This window comes from Lissotriton helveticus, chromosome 6 (genome assembly GCF_964261635.1).
Source record: "Lissotriton helveticus chromosome 6, aLisHel1.1, whole genome shotgun sequence".
In the NCBI taxonomy this organism is placed as follows: domain Eukaryota; kingdom Metazoa; phylum Chordata; class Amphibia; order Caudata; family Salamandridae; genus Lissotriton; species Lissotriton helveticus.
The window spans coordinates 1,598,932,368-1,598,951,754 of record NC_136067.1 but is presented as its reverse complement, the minus strand read 5'-3'; positions in this window follow the sequence as shown (position 1 = coordinate 1,598,951,754).

Genomic DNA, 19,387 nt, shown 5'->3' with positions numbered 1-19,387 from the left:
AGGAAAAGTGCTGGACAGTCAACCATAATAATTTACTATCCTAACTCCAAATCTAACATAACTCAGGAAAAGTGCTGGACAGTAAACCATATTAATTTAATATTCTAACTCCAAGTCCAACATAACTCAGGAAAAGTGCTTGACAGAAAACCATAATAATTTACTATTCTAACTCCAAGTCCAACATAACTCAGGGAAAGTGCTGGACAGTAAACCATAATAATTTACTATTCTAACTCCAAGTCCAACATAACTCAGGGAAAGTGCTGGACAGTAAAGCATATTAAGTTACTATTCTAACTCCAAATCCAACATAACTCAGGAAAAGTGCTGGACAGTCAACCATAATAATTTACTATTCTAACTCCAAATCTAACATACCTCAAGGAAAGTGCTGGACAGTAAACCATATTAATTTAATATTCTAACTCCAAGTCCAACATAACTCAGGAAAAGTGTTTGACAGTAAACCATAATAATTTACTATTCTAACTCCAAGTCCAACATAACTCAGGGAAAGTGCTGGACAGTAAACCATAATAATTTACTATTCTAACTCCAAATCCAACTTAACTCAGGGAAAGTGCTGGACAGTAAACCATAATAATTTACTGTTCTAACTCCAAATCTAACATAACTCAGGGAAAGGCCTGGACAGTAAACCATAATAATTTACTATTCTAACTCCAAATCTAACATAACTCAGGGAAAGTGCTGGACAGTAAACCATAATAATTTACTATTCTAACTCCAAATCCAACATAACTCAGGGATAGTGCTGGACAGTAAACCATAATAATTTACTATTCTAACTCCAAGTCCAACATAAATCAGGGAAAGTGCTGGACAGTACACCATAATAATTTACTATTCTAACTCCAAATCCAACATAACTCAGGAAAAGTGCTGGACAGTAAACCATAATAATTTACTATTCTAACTCAAAGTCCAACATAACTCAGGGAAAGTGCTGGACAGTAAACCATAATAATTTACTATTCTAACTCCAAGTCCAACATAACTCAGGGAAAGTGCTGGACAGTAAACCATAATAAGTTACTATTCTAACTCCAAATCTAACATAACTCAGGGAAAGTGCTGGACAGTAAACCATAATAATTTACTATTCTAACTCCAAATCCAACATAACTCAGGGATAGTGCTGGACAGTAAACTATAATAATTTACTATTCTAACTCCAAGTCCAACATAAATCAGGGAAAGTGCTGGACAGTACACCATAATAATTTACTATTCTAACTCCAAATCCAATATAACTCAGGGAAAGTGCTGGACAGTAAACCATAATAATTTACTATTCTAACTCCAAATCCAACATAACTCAGGGAAAGTGCTGGACAGTAAACCATAATAATTTACTATTCTAACGCCAAGTCCAACATAACTCAGGGAAAGTGCTGGACAGTAAACCATAATAATTTACGATTTTAACTCCAAATCTAACATAACTCAGAAAAAGTGCTGGACAGTAAACCACAATAATTTACTATTCTAACTCCAAATCTAACATAACTCAGGGAAAGGCCTGGACAGTAAACCATAATAATTTACTATTCTAACTCCAAATCTAACATAACTCAGGGAAAGTGCTGGACAGTAAACCATAATAATTTACTATTCTAACTCCAAATCCAACATAACTCAGGGATAGTGCTGGACAGTAAACCATAATAATTTACTATTCTAACTCCAAGTCCAACATAAATCAGGGAAAGTGCTGGACAGTACACCATAATAATTTACTATTCTAACTCCAAATCCAACATAACTCAGGAAAAGTGCTGGACAGTAAACCATAATAATTTACTATTCTAACTCCAAGTCCAACATAACTCAGGGAAAGTGCTGGACAGTAAACCATAATAATTTACTATTCTAACTCCAAGTCCAACATAACTCAGGGAAAGTGCTGGACAGTAAACCATAAAAATTTACTATTTTAACTCCAAATCTAACATAACCCAGGAAAAGTGCTGGACAGTAAACCATAATAATTTACTATTCTAACTCCAAATCTAACATAACTCAGGGAAAGTGCTGGACAGTATACCATAATAATTTACTATTCTAACTCCAAATCCAACATAACTCAGGGAAAGTGCTGGACAGTAAACCATAATAATTTACTATTCTAACTCCAAGTCCAACATAACTCAGGGTAAGTGCTGGACAGTAAACCATAATAATTTACTATTCTAACTCCAAGTCCAACATAACTCAGGGAAAGTGCTGGACAGTAAACCATAATAATATTTACTATTCTAACTCCAAGTCCAACATAACTCAGGGAAAGTGCTGGACAGTAAACCATATTAATTTACTATTCTAACTCCAAATCCAACATAACTCAGGGAAAGTGCTGGACAGTAAACCATAATAATTTACTATTCTAACTCCAAGTCCAACATAACTCAGGGAAAGTGCTGGACAGTAAAGCATATTAAGTTACTATTCTAACTCCAAATCCAACATAACTCAGGAAAAGTGCTGGACAGTCAACCATAATAATTTACTATTCTAACTCCAAATCTAACATAACTCAGGGAAAGTGCTGGCCAGTAAACCATATTAATTTAATATTCTAACTCCAAGTCCAACATAACTCAGGAAAAGTGCTTGACAATAAACCATAATAATTTACTATTCTAACTCCAAGTCCAACATAACTAAGGGAACGTGCTGGACAGTAAACCAAAATAATTTACTATTCTAACTCCAAATCTAACATAACTCAGGGAAAGTGCTGGACAGTAAACCATAATAATTTACTATTCTACCTCCAAATCTAACATAACTCAGGGAAAGTGCTGGACAGTAAACCATAATAATTTACTATTCTAACTCCAAATCCAACATAACTCAGGGAAAGTGCTGGACAGTACACCATAATAATTTACTATTCTAACTCCAAATCCAACATAACTCATGGAAAGTGCTGGACAGTAAACCAAAATAATTTACTATTCTAACTCCAAATCTAACACAACTCAGGGAAAGTGCTGGACAGTAAACCATAATAATTTACTATTCTAACTCCAAATCTAACATAACTCAGGGAAAGTGCTGGACAGTAAACCATAATAATTTACTATTCTAACTCCAAATCCAACATAACTCAGGGAAAGTGCTGGACAGTAAACCATAATAATTTACTATTCTAACGCCAAGTCCAACATAACTCAGGGAAAGTGCTGGACAGTAAACCATAATAATTTACTATTCTAACTCCAAATCCAACATAACTCAGGGAAAGTACTGGACAGTAAACCATAATAATTTACTATTCTAACTCCAAGTCCAACATAACTCAGGGAAAGTGCTGGACAGTAAACCATAATAATTTACTATTCTAACTCCAAGTCCAACATAACTCAGGGAAAGTGCTGGACAGTAAACCATATTAATTTACTATTCTAACTCCAAATCCAACATAACTCAGGAAAAGTGCTGGACAGTCAACCATAATAATTTACTATCCTAACTCCAAATCTAACATAACTCAGGAAAAGTGCTGGACAGTAAACTATATTAATTTAATATTCTAACTCCAAGTCCAACATAACTCAGGAAAAGTGCTTGACAGAAAACCATAATAATTTACTATTCTAACTCCAAGTCCAACATAACTCAGGGAAAGTGCTGGACAGTAAACCATAATAATTTACTATTCTAACTCCAAGTCCAACATAACTCAGGGAAAGTGCTGGACAGTAAAGCATATTAAGTTACTATTCTAACTCCAAATCCAACATAACTCAGCAAAAGTGCTGGACAGTCAACCATAATAATGTACTATTCTAACTCCAAATCTAACATACCTCAAGGAAAGTGCTGGACAGTAAACCATATTAATTTAATATTCTAACTCCAAGTCCAACATAACTCAGGAAAAGTGTTTGACAGTAAACCATAATAATTTACTATTCTAACTCCAAGTCCAACATAACTCAGGGAAAGTGCTGGACAGTAAACCATAATAATGTACTATTCTAACTCCAAATCCAACTTAACTCAGGGCAAGTGCTGGACAGTAAACCATAATAATTTACTGTTCTAACTCCAAATCTAACATAACTCAGGAAAAGTGCTGGACAGTAAACCATAATAATTTACTATTCTAACTCCAAATCTAACATAACTCAGGGAAAGTGCTGGACAGTAAACCATAATAATTTACTATTCTAACTCCAAATCCAACATAACTCAGGGATAGTGCTGGACAGTAAACCATAATAATTTACTATTCTAACTCCAAGTCCAATATAAATCAGGGAAAGTGCTGGACAGTACACCATAATAATTTACTATTCTAACTCCAAATCCAACATAACTCAGGGAAAGTGCTGGACAGTAAACCATAATAATTTACTATTCTAACTCCAAATCCAACATAACTCAGGGAAAGTGCTGGACAGTAAACCATAATAATTTACTATTCTAACGCCAAGTCCAACATAACTCAGGGAAAGTGCTGGACAGTAAACCATAATAATTTACGATTTTAACTCCAAATCTAACATAACTCAGAAAAAGTGCTGGACAGTAAACCACAATAATTTACTATTCTAACTCCAAATCTAACATAACTCAGGGAAAGTGCTGGACAGTAAACCATAATAATATTTACTATTCTAACTCCAAGTCCAACATAACTCAGGGAAAGTGCTGGACAGTAAACCATATTAATTTACTATTCTAACTCCAAATCCAACGTAACTCAGGAAAAGTGCTGGACAGTCAACCATAATAATTTACTATCCTAACGCCAAATCTAACATAACTCAGGAAAAGTGCTGGACAGTAAACCATATTAATTTAATATTCTAACTCCAAGTCCAACATAACTCAGGGAAAGTGCTGGACAGTAAACCATAATAATTTACTATTCTAACTCCAAGTCCAACATAACTCAGGGTAAGTGCTGGACAGTAAAGCATATTAAGTTACTATTCTAACTCCAAATCCAACATAACTCAGGAAAAGTGCTGGACAGTCAACCATAATAATTTACTATTCTAACTCCAAATCTAACATAACTCAGGGAAAGTGCTGGCCAGTAAACCATATTAATTTAATATTCTAACTCCAAGTCCAACATAACTCAGGAAAAGTGCTTGACAATAAACCATAATAATTTACTATTCTAACTCCAAGTCCAACATAACTAAGGGAAAGTGCTGGACAGTAAACCAAAATAATTTACTATTCTAACTCCAAATCTAACATAACTCAGGGAAAGTGCTGGACAGTAAACCATAATAATTTACTATTCTACCTCCAAATCTAACATAACTCAGGGAAAGTGCTGGACAGTAAACCATAATAATTTACTATTCTAACTCCAAATCCAACATAACTCAGGGAAAGTGCTGGATAGTACACCATAATAATTTACTATTCTAACTCCAAATCCAACATAACTCATGGAAAGTGCTGGACAGTAAACCAAAATAATTTACTATTCTAACTCCAAATCTAACACAACTCAGGGAAAGTGCTGGACAGTAAACCATAATAATTTACTATTCTAACTCCAAATCTAACATAACTCAGGGAAAGTGCTGGACAGTAAACCATAATAATTTACTATTCTAACTCCAAATCCAACATAACTCAGGGAAAGTGCTGGACAGTAAACCATAATAATTTACTATTCTAACGCCAAGTCCAACATAACTCAGGGAAAGTGCTAGACAGTAAACCATAATAATTTACTATTCTAACTCCAAATCCAACATAACTCAGGGAAAGTACTGGACAGTAAACCATAATAATTTACTATTCTAACTCCAAGTCCAACATAACTCAGGGAAAGTGCTGGACAGTAAACCATAATAATTTACTATTCTAACTCCAAGTCCAACATAACTCAGGGAAAGTGCTGGACAGTAAACCATATTAATTTACTATTCTAACTCCAAATCCAACATAACTCAGGAAAAGTGCTGGACAGTCAACCATAATAATTTACTATCCTAACTCCAAATCTAACATAACTCAGGAAAAGTGCTGGACAGTAAACCATATTAATTTAATATTCTAACTCCAAGTCCAACATAACTCAGGAAAAGTGCTTGACAGAAAACCATAATAATTTACTATTCTAACTCCAAGTCCAACATAACTCAGGGAAAGTGCTGGACAGTAAACCATAATAATTTACTATTCTAACTCCAAGTCCAACATAACTCAGGGAAAGTGCTGGACAGTAAAGCATATTAAGTTACTATTCTAACTCCAAATCCAACATAACTCAGGAAAAGTGCTGGACAGTAAACCATAATAATTTACTATTCTAACTCCAAATCTAACATAACTCAGGGATAGTGCTGGACAGTAAACCATAATAATTTACTATTCTAACTCCAAGTCCAACATAAATCAGGGAAAGTGCTGGACAGTACACCATAATAATTTACTATTCTAACTCCAAATCCAACATAACTCAGGAAAAGTGCTGGACAGTAAACCATAATAATTTACTATTCTAACTCCAAGTCCAACATAACTCAGGGAAAGTGCTGGACAGTAAACCATAATAATTTACTATTCTAACTCCAAGTCCAACATAACTCAGGGAAAGTGCTGGACAGTAAACCATAAAAATTTACTATTTTAACTCCAAATCTAACATAACCCAGGAAAAGTGCTGGACAGTAAACCATAATAATTTACTATTCTAACTCCAAATCTAACATAACTCAGGGAAAGTGCTGGACAGTATACCATAATAATTTACTATTCTAACTCCAAATCCAACATAACTCAGGGAAAGTGCTGGACAGTAAACCATAATAATTTACTATTCTAACTCCAAGTCCAACATAACTCAGGGTAAGTGCTGGACAGTAAACCATAATAATTTACTATTCTAACTCCAAGTCCAACATAACTCAGGGAAAGTGCTGGACAGTAAACCATAATAATATTTACTATTCTAACTCCAAGTCCAACATAACTCAGGGAAAGTGCTGGACAGTAAACCATATTAATTTACTATTCTAACTCCAAATCCAACATAACTCAGGGAAAGTGCTGGACAGTAAACCATAATAATTTACTATTCTAACTCCAAGTCCAACATAACTCAGGGAAAGTGCTGGACAGTAAAGCATATTAAGTTACTATTCTAACTCCAAATCCAACATAACTCAGGAAAAGTGCTGGACAGTCAACCATAATAATTTACTATTCTAACTCCAAATCTAACATAACTCAGGGAAAGTGCTGGCCAGTAAACCATATTAATTTAATATTCTAACTCCAAGTCCAACATAACTCAGGAAAAGTGCTTGACAATAAACCATAATAATTTACTATTCTAACTCCAAGTCCAACATAACTAAGGGAAAGTGCTGGACAGTAAACCAAAATAATTTACTATTCTAACTCCATATCTAACATAACTCAGGGAAAGTGCTGGACAGTAAACCATAATAATTTACTATTCTACCTCCAAATCTAACATAACTCAGGGAAAGTGCTGGACAGTAAACCATAATAATTTACTATTCTAACTCCAAATCCAACATAACTCAGGGAAAGTGCTGGACAGTACACCATAATAATTTACTATTCTAACTCCAAATCCAACATAACTCATGGAAAGTGCTGGACAGTAAACCAAAATAATTTACTATTCTAACTCCAAATCTAACACAACTCAGGGAAAGTGCTGGACAGTAAACCATAATAATTTACTATTCTAACTCCAAATCTAACATAACTCAGGGAAAGTGCTGGACAGTAAACCATAATAATTTACTATTCTAACTCCAAATCCAACATAACTCAGGGAAAGTGCTGGACAGTAAACCATAATAATTTACTATTCTAACGCCAAGTCCAACATAACTCAGGGAAAGTGCTGGACAGTAAACCATAATAATTTACTATTCTAACTCCAAATCCAACATAACTCAGGGAAAGTACTGGACAGTAAACCATAATAATTTACTATTCTAACTCCAAGTCCAACATAACTCAGGGAAAGTGCTGGACAGTAAACCATAATAATTTACTATTCTAACTCCAAGTCCAACATAACTCAGGGAAAGTGCTGGACAGTAAACCATATTAATTTACTATTCTAACTCCAAATCCAACATAACTCAGGAAAAGTGCTGGACAGTCAACCATAATAATTTACTATCCTAACTCCAAATCTAACATAACTCAGGAAAAGTGCTGGACAGTAAACCATATTAATTTAATATTCTAACTCCAAGTCCAACATAACTCAGGAAAAGTGCTTGACAGAAAACCATAATAATTTACTATTCTAACTCCAAGTCCAACATAACTCAGGGAAAGTGCTGGACAGTAAACCATAATAATTTACTATTCTAACTCCAAGTCCAACATAACTCAGGGAAAGTGCTGGACAGTAAAGCATATTAAGTTACTATTCTAACTCCAAATCCAACATAACTCAGCAAAAGTGCTGGACAGTCAACCATAATAATGTACTATTCTAACTCCAAATCTAACATACCTCAAGGAAAGTGCTGGACAGTAAACCATATTAATTTAATATTCTAACTCCAAGTCCAACATAACTCAGGAAAAGTGTTTGACAGTAAACCATAATAATTTACTATTCTAACTCCAAGTCCAACATAACTCAGGGAAAGTGCTGGACAGTAAACCATAATAATGTACTATTCTAACTCCAAATCCAACTTAACTCAGGGCAAGTGCTGGACAGTAAACCATAATAATTTACTGTTCTAACTCCAAATCTAACATAACTCAGGGAAAGTGCTGGACAGTAAACCATAATAATTTACTATTCTAACTCCAAATCTAACATAACTCAGGGAAAGTGCTGGACAGTAAACCATAATAATTTACTATTCTAACTCCAAATCCAACATAACTCAGGGATAGTGCTGGACAGTAAACCATAATAATTTACTATTCTAACTCCAAGTCCAATATAAACCAGGGAAAGTGCTGGACAGTACACCATAATAATTTACTATTCTAACTCCAAATCCAACATAACTCAGGGAAAGTGCTTGACAGTAAACCATAATAATTTACTATTCTAACTCCAAGTCCAACATAACTCAGGGAAAGTGCTGGACAGTAAACCATAATAATATTTACTATTCTAACTCCAAGTCCAACATAACTCAGGGAAAGTGCTGGACAGTAAACCATATTAATTTACTATTCTAACTCCAAATCCAACATAACTCAGGGAAAGTGCTGGACAGTAAACCATAATAATTTACTATTCTAACTCCAAGTCCAACATAACTCAGGGAAAGTGCTGGACAGTAAAGCATATTAAGTTACTATTCTAACTCCAAATCCAACATAACTCAGGAAAAGTGCTGGACAGTCAACCATAATAATTTACTATTCTAACTCCAAATCTAACATAACTCAGGGAAAGTGCTGGCCAGTAAACCATATTAATTTAATATTCTAACTCCAAGTCCAACATAACTCAGGAAAAGTGCTTGACAATAAACCATAATAATTTACTATTCTAACTCCAAGTCCAACATAACTAAGGGAAAGTGCTGGACAGTAAACCAAAATAATTTACTATTCTAACTCCATATCTAACATAACTCAGGGAAAGTGCTGGACAGTAAACCATAATAATTTACTATTCTACCTCCAAATCTAACATAACTCAGGGAAAGTGCTGGACAGTAAACCATAATAATTTACTATTCTAACTCCAAATCCAACATAACTCAGGGAAAGTGCTGGACAGTACACCATAATAATTTACTATTCTAACTCCAAATCCAACATAACTCATGGAAAGTGCTGGACAGTAAACCAAAATAATTTACTATTCTAACTCCAAATCTAACACAACTCAGGGAAAGTGCTGGACAGTAAACCATAATAATTTACTATTCTAACTCCAAATCTAACATAACTCAGAGAAAGTGCTGGACAGTAAACCATAATAATTTACTATTCTAACTCCAAATCCAACATAACTCAGGGAAAGTGCTGGACAGTAAACCATAATAATTTACTATTCTAACGCCAAGTCCAACATAACTCAGGGAAAGTGCTGGACAGTAAACCATAATAATTTACTATTCTAACTCCAAATCCAACATAACTCAGGGAAAGTACTGGACAGTAAACCATAATAATTTACTATTCTAACTCCAAGTCCAACATAACTCAGGGAAAGTGCTGGACAGTAAACCATAATAATTTACTATTCTAACTCCAAGTCCAACATAACTCAGGGAAAGTGCTGGACAGTAAACCATATTAATTTACTATTCTAACTCCAAATCCAACATAACTCAGGAAAAGTGCTGGACAGTCAACCATAATAATTTACTATCCTAACTCCAAATCTAACATAACTCAGGAAAAGTGCTGGACAGTAAACCATATTAATTTAATATTCTAACTCCAAGTCCAACATAACTCAGGAAAAGTGCTTGACAGAAAACCATAATAATTTACTATTCTAACTCCAAGTCCTACATAACTCAGGGAAAGTGCTGGACAGTAAACCATAATAATTTACTATTCTAACTCCAAGTCCAACATAACTCAGGGAAAGTGCTGGACAGTAAAGCATATTAAGTTACTATTCTAACTCCAAATCCAACATAACTCAGCAAAAGTGCTGGACAGTCAACCATAATAATGTACTATTCTAACTCCAAATCTAACATACCTCAAGGAAAGTGCTGGACAGTAAACCATATTAATTTAATATTCTAACTCCAAGTCCAACATAACTCAGGAAAAGTGTTTGACAGTAAACCATAATAATTTACTATTCTAACTCCAAGTCCAACATAACTCAGGGAAAGTGCTGGACAGTAAACCATAATAATGTACTATTCTAACTCCAAATCCAACTTAACTCAGGGCAAGTGCTGGACAGTAAACCATAATAATTTACTGTTCTAACTCCAAATCTAACATAACTCAGGGAAAGTGCTGGACAGTAAACCATAATAATTTACTATTCTAACTCCAAATCTAACATAACTCAGGGAAAGTGCTGGACAGTAAACCATAATAATTTACTATTCTAACTCCAAATCCAACATAACTCAGGGATAGTGCTGGACAGTAAACCATAATAATTTACTATTCTAACTCCAAGTCCAATATAAATCAGGGAAAGTGCTGGACAGTACACCATAATAATTTACTATTCTAACTCCAAATCCAACATAACTCAGGGAAAGTGCTTGACAGTAAACCATAATAATTTACTATTCTAACTCCAAATCCAACATAACTCAGGGAAAGTGCTGGACAGTAAACCATAATAATTTACTATTCTAACGCCAAGTCCAACATAACTCAGGGAAAGTGCTGGACAGTAAACCATAATAATTTACGATTTTAACTCCAAATCTAACATAACTCAGAAAAAGTGCTGGACAGTAAACCACAATAATTTACTATTCTAACTCCAAATCTAACATAACTCAGGGAAAGTGCTGGACAGTAAACCATAATAATATTTACTATTCTAACTCCAAGTCCAACATAACTCAGGGAAAGTGCTGGACAGTAAACCATATTAATTTACTATTCTAACTCCAAATCCAACGTAACTCAGGAAAAGTGCTGGACAGTCAACCATAATAATTTACTATCCTAACGCCAAATCTAACATAACTCAGGAAAAGTGCTGGACAGTAAACCATATTAATTTAATATTCTAACTCCAAGTCCAACATAACTCAGGGAAAGTGCTGGACAGTAAACCATAATAATTTACTATTCTAACTCCAAGTCCAACATAACTCAGGGAAAGTGCTGGACAGTAAAGCATATTAAGTTACTATTCTAACTCCAAATCCAACATAACTCAGGAAAAGTGCTGGACAGTCAACCATAATAATTTACTATTCTAACTCCAAATCTAACATAACTCAGGGAAAGTGCTGGCCAGTAAACCATATTAATTTAATATTCTAACTCCAAGTCCAACATAACTCAGGAAAAGTGCTTGACAATAAACCATAATAATTTACTATTCTAACTCCAAGTCCAACATAACTAAGGGAAAGTGCTGGACAGTAAACCAAAATAATTTACTATTCTAACTCCAAATCTAACATAACTCAGGGAAAGTGCTGGACAGTAAACCATAATAATTTACTATTCTACCTCCAAATCTAACATAACTCAGGGAAAGTGCTGGACAGTAAACCATAATAATTTACTATTCTAACTCCAAATCCAACATAACTCAGGGAAAGTGCTGGACAGTACACCATAATAATTTACTATTCTAACTCCAAATCCAACATAACTCATGGAAAGTGCTGGACAGTAAACCAAAATAATTTACTATTCTAACTCCAAATCTAACACAACTCAGGGAAAGTGCTGGACAGTAAACCATAATAATTTACTATTCTAACTCCAAATCTAACATAACTCAGGGAAAGTGCTGGACAGTAAACCATAATAATTTACTATTCTAACTCCAAATCCAACATAACTCAGGGAAAGTGCTGGACAGTAAACCATAATAATTTACTATTCTAACGCCAAGTCCAACATAACTCAGGGAAAGTGCTAGACAGTAAACCATAATAATTTACTATTCTAACTCCAAATCCAACATAACTCAGGGAAAGTACTGGACAGTAAACCATAATAATTTACTATTCTAACTCCAAGTCCAACATAACTCAGGGAAAGTGCTGGACAGTAAACCATAATAATTTACTATTCTAACTCCAAGTCCAACATAACTCAGGGAAAGTGCTGGACAGTAAACCATATTAATTTACTATTCTAACTCCAAATCCAACATAACTCAGGAAAAGTGCTGGACAGTCAACCATAATAATTTACTATCCTAACTCCAAATCTAACATAACTCAGGAAAAGTGCTGGACAGTAAACCATATTAATTTAATATTCTAACTCCAAGTCCAACATAACTCAGGAAAAGTGCTTGACAGAAAACCATAATAATTTACTATTCTAACTCCAAGTCCAACATAACTCAGGGAAAGTGCTGGACAGTAAACCATAATAATTTACTATTCTAACTCCAAGTCCAACATAACTCAGGGAAAGTGCTGGACAGTAAAGCATATTAAGTTACTATTCTAACTCCAAATCCAACATAACTCAGGAAAAGTGCTGGACAGTCAACCATAATAATTTACTATTCTAACTCCAAATCTAACATACCTCAAGGAAAGTGCTGGACAGTAAACCATATTAATTTAATATTCTAACTTCAAGTCCAACATAACTCAGGAAAAGTGTTTGACAGTAAACCATAATAATTTACTATTCTAACTCCAAGTCCAACATAACTCAGGGAAAGTGCTGGACAGTAAAACCATAATAATTTACTATTCTAACTCCAAATCCAACTTAACTCAGGGAAAGTGCTGGACAGTAAACCATAATAATTTACTGTTCTAACTCCAAATCTAACATAACTCAGGGAAAGGCCTGGACAGTAAACCATAATAATTTACTATTCTAACTCCAAATCTAACATAACTCAGGGAAAGTGCTGGACAGTAAACCATAATAATTTACTATTCTAACTCCAAATCCAACATAACTCAGGAAAAGTGCTGGACAGTAAACCATAATAATTTACTATTCTAACTCAAAGTCCAACATAACTCAGGGAAAGTGCTGGACAGTAAACCATAATAATTTACTATTCTAACTCCAAGTCCAACATAACTCAGGGAAAGTGCTGGACAGTAAACCATAATAAGTTACTATTCTAACTCCAAATCTAACATAACTCAGGGAAAGTGCTGGACAGTAAACCATAATAATTTACTATTCTAACTCCAAATCCAACATAACTCAGGGATAGTGCTGGACAGTAAACCATAATAATTTACTATTCTAACTCCAAGTCCAACATAAATCAGGGAAAGTGCTGGACAGTACACCATAATAATTTACTATTCTAACTCCAAATCCAACATAACTCAGGGAAAGTGCTGGACAGTAAACCATAATAATTTACTATTCTAACTCCAAATCCAACATAAATCAGGGAAAGTGCTGGACAGTAAACCATAATAATTTACTATTCTAACGCCAAGTCCAACATAACTCAGGGAAAGTGCTGGACAGTAAACCATAATAATTTACGATTTTAACTCCAAATCTAACATAACTCAGAAAAAGTGCTGGACAGTAAACCACAATAATTTACTATTCTAACTCCAAATCTAACATAACTCAGGGAAAGGCCTGGACAGTAAACCATAATAATTTACTATTCTAACTCCAAATCTAACATAACTCAGGGAAAGTGCTGGACAGTAAACCATAATAATTTACTATTCTAACTCCAAATCCAACATAACTCAGGGATAGTGCTGGACAGTAAACCATAATAATTTACTATTCTAACTCCAAGTCCAACATAAATCAGGGAAAGTGCTGGACAGTACACCATAATAATTTACTATTCTAACTCCAAATCCAACATAACTCAGGAAAAGTGCTGGACAGTAAACCATAATAATTTACTATTCTAACTCCAAGTCCAACATAACTCAGGGAAAGTGCTGGACAGTAAACCATAATAATTTACTATTCTAACTCCAAGTCCAACATAACTCAGGGAAAGTGCTGGACAGTAAACCATAAAAATTTACTATTTTAACTCCAAATCTAACATAACCCAGGAAAAGTGCTGGACAGTAAACCATAATAATTTACTATTCTAACTCCAAATCTAACATAACTCAGGGAAAGTGCTGGACAGTATACCATAATAATTTACTATTCTAACTCCAAATCCAACATAACTCAGGGAAAGTGCTGGACAGTAAACCATAATAATTTACTATTCTAACTCCAAGTCCAACATAACTCAGGGTAAGTGCTGGACAGTAAACCATAATAATTTACTATTCTAACTCCAAGTCCAACATAACTCAGGGAAAGTGCTGGACAGTAAACCATAATAATATTTACTATTCTAACTCCAAGTCCAACATAACTCAGGGAAAGTGCTGGACAGTAAACCATATTAATTTACTATTCTAACTCCAAATCCAACATAACTCAGGGAAAGTGCTGGACAGTAAACCATAATAATTTACTATTCTAACTCCAAGTCCAACATAACTCAGGGAAAGTGCTGGACAGTAAAGCATATTAAGTTACTATTCTAACTCCAAATCCAACATAACTCAGGAAAAGTGCTGGACAGTCAACCATAATAATTTACTATTCTAACTCCAAATCTAACATAACTCAGGGAAAGTGCTGGCCAGTAAACCATATTAATTTAATATTCTAACTCCAAGTCCAACATAACTCAGGAAAAGTGCTTGACAATAAACCATAATAATTTACTATTCTAACTCCAAGTCCAACATAACTAAGGGAAAGTGCTGGACAGTAAACCAAAATAATTTACTATTCTAACTCCAAATCTAACATAACTCAGGGAAAGTGCTGGACAGTAAACCATAATAATTTACTATTCTACCTCCAAATCTAACATATTTCAGGGAAAGTGCTGGACAGTAAACCATAATAATTTACTATTCTAACTCCAAATCCAACATAACTCAGGGAAAGTGCTGGACAGTACACCATAATAATTTACTATTCTAACTCCAAATCCAACATAACTCATGGAAAGTGCTGGACAGTAAACCAAAATAATTTACTATTCTAACTCCAAATCTAACACAACTCAGGGAAAGTGCTGGACAGTAAACCATAATAATTTACTATTCTAACTCCAAATCTAACATAACTCAGGGAAAGTGCTGGACAGTAAACCATAATAATTTACTATTCTAACTCCAAATCCAACATAACTCAGGGAAAGTGCTGGACAGTAAACCATAATAATTTACTATTCTAACGCCAAGTCCAACATAACTCAGGGAAAGTGCTGGACAGTAAACCATAATAATTTACTATTCTAACTCCAAATCCAACATAACTCAGGGAAAGTACTGGACAGTAAACCATAATAATTTACTATTCTAACTCCAAGTCCAACATAACTCAGGGAAAGTGCTGGACAGTAAACCATAATAATTTACTATTCTAACTCCAAGTCCAACATAACTCAGGGAAAGTGCTGGACAGTAAACCATATTAATTTACTATTCTAACTCCAAATCCAACATAACTCAGGAAAAGTGCTGGACAGTCAACCATAATAATTTACTATCCTAACTCCAAATCTAACATAACTCAGGAAAAGTGCTGGACAGTAAACCATATTAATTTAATATTCTAACTCCAAGTCCAACATAACTCAGGAAAAGTGCTTGACAGAAAACCATAATAATTTACTATTCTAACTCCAAGTCCAACATAACTCAGGGAAAGTGCTGGACAGTAAACCATAATAATTTACTATTCTAACTCCAAGTCCAACATAACTCAGGGAAAGTGCTGGACAGTAAAGCATATTAAGTTACTATTCTAACTCCAAATCCAACATAACTCAGGAAAAGTGCTGGACAGTCAACCATAATAATGTACTATTCTAACTCCAAATCTAACATACCTCAAGGAAAGTGCTGGACAGTAAACCATATTAATTTAATATTCTAACTCCAAGTCCAACATAACTCAGGAAAAGTGTTTGACAGTAAACCATAATAATTTACTATTCTAACTCCAAGTCCAACATAACTCAGGGAAAGTGCTGGACAGTAAACCATAATAATGTACTAATCTAACTCCAAATCCAACTTAACTCAGGGCAAGTGCTGGACAGTAAACCATAATAATGTACTAATCTAACTCCAAATCCAACTTAACTCAGGGCAAGTGCTGGACAGTAAACCATAATAATTTACTATTCTAACTCCAAATCTAACATAACTCAGGGAAAGTGCTGGACAGTAAACCATAATAATTTACTATTCTAACTCCAAATCCAACATAACTCAGGGAAAGTGCTGGACAGTAAACCATAATAATTTACTATTCTAACGCCAAGTCCAACATAACTCAGGGAAAGTGCTGGACAGTAAACCATAATAATTTACTATTCTAACTCCAAATCCAACATAACTCAGGGAAAGTACTGGACAGTAAACCATAATAATTTACTATTCTAACTCCAAGTCCAACATAACTCAGGGAAAGTGCTGGACAGTAAACCATAATAATTTACTATTCTAACTCCAAGTCCAACATAACTCAGGGAAAGTGCTGGACAGTAAACCATATTAATTTACTATTCTAACTCCAAATCCAACATAACTCAGGAAAAGTGCTGGACAGTCAACCATAATAATTTACTATCCTAACTCCAAATCTAACATAACTCAGGAAAAGTGCTGGACAGTAAACCATATTAATTTAATATTCTAACTCCAAGTCCAACATAACTCAGGAAAAGTGCTTGACAGAAAACCATAATAATTTACTATTCTAACTCCAAGTCCAACATAACTCAGGGAAAGTGCTGGACAGTAAACCATAATAATTTACTATTCTAACTCCAAGTCCAACATAACTCAGGGAAAGTGCTGGACAGTAAAGCATATTAAGTTACTATTCTAACTCCAAATCCAACATAACTCAGGAAAAGTGCTGGACAGTCAACCATAATAATGTACTATTCTAACTCCAAATCTAACATACCTCAAGGAAAGTGCTGGACAGTAAACCATATTAATTTAATATTCTAACTCCAAGTCCAACATAACTCAGGAAAAGTGTTTGACAGTAAACCATAATAATTTACTATTCTAACTCCAAGTCCAACATAACTCAGGGAAAGTGCTGGACAGTAAACCATAATAATGTACTAATCTAACTCCAAATCCAACTTAACTCAGGGCAAGTGCTGGACAGTAAACCATAATAATTTACTGTTCTAACTCCAAATCTAACATAACTCAGGGAAAGTGCTGGACAGTAAACCATAATAATTTACTATTCTAACTCCAAATCTAACATAACTCAGGGAAAGTGCTGGACAGTAAACCATAATAATTTACTATTCTAACTCCAAATCCAACATAACTCAGGGATAGTGCTGGACAGTAAACCATAATAATTTACTATTCTAACTCCAAGTCCAATATAAATCAGGGAAAGTGCTGGACAGTACACCATAATAATTTACTATTCTAACTCCAAATCCAACATAACTCAGGGAAAGTGCTGGACAGTAAACCATAATAATTTACTATTCTAACTCCAAATCCAACATAACTCAGGGAAAGTGCTGGACAGTAAACCATAATAATTTACTATTCTAACGCCAAGTCCAACATAACTCAGGGAAAGTGCTGGACAGTAAACCATAATAATTTACGATTTTAACTCCAAATCTAACATAACTCAGAAAAAGTGCTGGACAGTAAACCACAATAATTTACTATTCTAACTCCAAATCTAACATAACTCAGGGAAAGTGCTGGACAGTAAACCATAATAATGTACTATTCTAACTCCAAATCCAACATAACTCAGGGAAAGTACTGGACAGTAAACCATAATAATTTACTATTCTAACTCCAAGTCCAACGTAACTCAGGGAAAGTGCTGGACAGTAAACCATAATAATTTACTATTCTAACTCCAAGTCCAACATAACTCAGGGAAAGTACTGGACAGTAAACCATATTAATTTACTATTCTAACTCCAAATCCAACATAACTCAGGAAAAGTGCTGGACAGTCAACCATAATAATTTACTATCCTAACTCCAAATCTAACATAACTCAGGAAAAGTGCTGGACAGTAAACCATATTAATTTAATATTCTAACTCCAAGTCCAACATAACTCAGGAAAAGTGCTTGACAGAAAACCATAATAATTTACTATTCTAACTCCAAGTCCAACATAACTCAGGGAAAGTGCTGGACAGTAAACCATAATAATTTACTATTCTAACTCCAAGTCCAACATAACTCAGGGAAAGTGCTGGACAGTAAAGCATATTAAGTTACTATTCTAACTCCAAATCCAACATAACTCAGGAAAAGTGCTGGACAGTCAACCATAATAATTTACTATTCTAACTCCAAATCTAACATACCTCAAGGAAAGTGCTGGACAGTAAACCATATTAATTTAATATTCTAACTCCAAGTCCAACATAACTCAGGAAAAGTGTTTGACAATAAACCATATTAATTTACTATTCTAACTCCAAGTCCAACATAACTCAGGGAAAGTGCTGGACAGTAAACCATAATAATTTACTATTCTAACTCCAAATCCAACTTAACTCAGGGAAAGTGCTGGACAGTAAACCATAATAATTTACTGTTCTAACTCCAAATCTAACATAACTCAGGGAAAGTGCTGGACAGTAAACCATAATAATTTACTATTCTAACTCCAAATCTAACATAACTCAGGGAAAGTGCTGGACAGTAAACCATAATAATTTACTATTCTAACT